Here is a 3,138-nt window from a genome sequence, read left to right on the forward strand (position 1 = left end):
GTTAATCTCACCAGGACAAGAATCCGTGCCACGTGACCTAGTGTTTATGGCCCCGAGGCCTAGAGGCCAGGGTTGCCCCAAGTCAGCTCCTCGCCCGTAGCCAGGCCCTCTGCACCCTGAGGTCAGCGCCATCGGCACTGTCTCAGCACCTCCAGAATGGAAAGTCTACCTTGGAAAGGGCTGCAGAACTTAGCATGTAGAATCTCAGGGCTTTCAGGGTCTGATTTTCCACAGTGCGAGGAATGAACCTCAAGGCTTTCACAGTGACGCCCAGCACCACATGTACCCTCTGCGGTGAGAATCAGGCTCCGGGAGGGGTCTGCCCAAGGCACACCCTTAGGGTGCTGACTCCAACGGCCTTAAGGAGTCTTTGCTCCTTAAGTCAAGGCCTTTTTTCATCTCTTTCACCTTGCCTCATCCTCTTCGTCTTGAGCCCCCCTCCAACCCCCTGGCTTCCTCCCTGTTCCTGGGGCATGCCCACAGCCTCAGCTGGGAGGCTTTGGGCTCCCCTGTCTCTCTGCCAACCCTCTGCCGGGGATGTATTCCCAGGCATTGGCAGACCAGCCCCCTCTCAATTCCTTGGGGCCTCTTCTTAAAAGTTACCCTAAGACCTTCTGTGGCCACTGGACCTGTAATTTTTTTTTTAACATTTAAAAATGTATACTTTAATAAGCATATAAACAATTAGGTAAGCTTTTGCAGAAGCTGACCAAGATACATATATTAGAAGATACAACTGTCCATCTAAATTTTTTATATTTCATTTTTTTTCTTTTTGCAGAGTATTCAAGTTGTTTGCTATATAATTTCTCATGTGCCATTTTGGATTTTTGGACAGTCTTTATTGTAAAGACTATTTTTTTGTCTGATGACAAATAGCAGCCACACTGTCAGTGATTATTCCGGACCTCCACGTTGGATAAATTCAATTTCTTCTTGAGATACAAGTTTCCTTCTGTATTTCTGAGGTAATGTTTTTATTATTTCTGCAGTATCTGGTGGACCCTGATGCATCAGCAAATCTGGTGATTTACTTCCTTTAGAATGCTGTGAAATTGAAGAAGAGTGAGATGGTAGTCCAGCTGATCTCAAAACTTCTGATACATTAGGTTTAGGATTGTCTCTTCTGTCAGGGAATCTTATTAATGGAGTATGTGGCTTGACTACCTGAACGACCTGCTGGCAGACGCCATCTTGCTGCCCATCATGGACCTGTAATTTTATCTCTGGCTTCTTCCTTCTGTATCCCTCTCCCTTCTTTCGGATTTTCTTTATAGCACTCGTCCTGATCTAATGCACTGTATGTTTTCCTTAGTTATTTTGTTTGGTATCTGTTTCCTGAAGGAGCGCAGGGATTTTGCACTGCTTTGTTCACAACTGGATCCCAGCCACAGGGGTAGAGCCTGCCCATAAAATAGGTACTGGATGGGTAAGTGAAGCAGAGGCCCGGCTCCAGCCCCACCTCTCCTTCGAAAAGTCACAGCCACTGTCCTCTCTTCTCAGCCTCTTTCCTGATCCCTCAGCCTCCTCCCTGACCCCAGCCTCCTCCTGACCCCTAGCTGCCTCTCTGGCCCAACGTGATCTTTCCTCTATGATATATATGACCATAGGATGCCCTTTCTGGAAACTCTTTACTGGTCCCCTCTTTTCTTTCTCCTGACTCTGTCTTTCCTGACCTCGTGAACTAAAGATCTAAGACAGTATAGGAGAAGCATCAGATCCATGGCACGCAGTAACTGGTAGTTACTGTCATCTCTGAAGACATGGGCATCCAGGTGGAAGGTACAATGAGGCGGGAGTGGGCAGTTGCATGGTGTAGCAGTGTGTGGAACAGCATGGACCAGCACATGGGAATGGCAGCAGTGTGTCATGAACTGAGAAACCATGGGGAGCTCAGACTTGGCGGCATGGGTGGGAGAATTGGTTGGGTCAGATCCCAAAAGGTATTAACTGCAAAACTGAGGAGCTCTGCCTTATGCTGCAGGCTGTAGGGAACCTCTGTGAGCTCCTTCAGCAAAATCCAAGACATTACCCAGCCCTGATGAGCAGTCACGTGCTACAGTGGGCACTGTGAAATCTGTGTTCTTGTCCCCATCTTACATATAGGAAAACTAAAACACAGGAAGGTTGAATAACTCTCCCAAGGTAATCTGCAGCCAAGATTTGACCTGAAATCTTAGTATCTTTTTATCACCTTCAGGTCTAGCACTCATCAAGTGTTTATCTTGCCACAGAGCGACCCCAGTAACCTGGGGGCTGATGATGCCTAACCCCAAGAGCCGTCTTCATTCCCAGAACAGTTTCCCTAGCTCCAAGCCGTGAATCGGGCCTCCACACGGTCTTCGTGGACTTGGAAGTTTAGAAGAGAATTCATAGCACTTTGGAAAACACATTTTCTTTTAAAGAAGAATTTTTTGTTTTCATTTCAAACAGCTCTGGCTGGTGATGAGTGGTGAGGAGAGGTGCCCTGTTTTCCATCCCAACACCTATTTCCAGGTGGGGGCAGGGAGAACTCCAGCCCGAAATGTTATTTCAGAACCTTTCCGGGCCTCGCAGCTCCATTTCCAGGCCACATGCTGCAAAGAAAAGCACGATTTCCCATTACGTCGTGTTGCCCTTTCTGGTTTGAGCACCTTTCAAAGCGGGGAGACCCGGTCTGCTCCAGCACAGCCCCTCCTGTCCCCATAAATAAAGTTGCACTGCTTGCTGTGGGGCTTAAACAAAGAGCCTTGCTGGGTACCTGATGGCCACACTCCTGATAGACGTGCTTGCCAAGAGCAGCAAACCCCGGCTGCACCTCTCAGCCCTTCAAGAGAGAGATAGAAGCTGAGGCCGGCGTGACGCGAATGCTCCCTGCCCGCTTTCTGCCATCTGAGGCACATTCCAGAGGAAGCGGGCCAGCGGAGTCTTGTCTTCTGACGGGGTGCCGACAGAGATGGATGTCACGCTCCCTGCCAGGGAAGGCCACGTTCAGACACTCCCAGATAGCCAGCTGCCACTTTATTAACAGCAAATATCCCCATCTGAACCAGGCTGGGAAAGAAAATATTTATGCTTGCCTGTCAGGAAGACCTTCATTTTTCTTCCGAGGAAGGCAGCCAGGGTACGGGTCCAGAGCTGGAAGGATGGGACATGTCT

General features: G+C 48.9%; 1 pseudogene; it reads right to left on the reverse strand.

Moving 5' to 3' along the window:
- Nucleotides 1-649: 649 nt before the first annotated feature.
- Nucleotides 650-1,208, reverse strand: LOC131809346 (alpha-ketoglutarate dehydrogenase component 4-like; annotated as a pseudogene).
- Between the last annotated feature and the right edge of the window lie 1,930 nt (nucleotides 1,209-3,138).

The sequence above is a fragment of the Mustela lutreola genome, chromosome 10, assembly GCF_030435805.1.
Source record: "Mustela lutreola isolate mMusLut2 chromosome 10, mMusLut2.pri, whole genome shotgun sequence".
In the NCBI taxonomy this organism is placed as follows: domain Eukaryota; kingdom Metazoa; phylum Chordata; class Mammalia; order Carnivora; family Mustelidae; genus Mustela; species Mustela lutreola.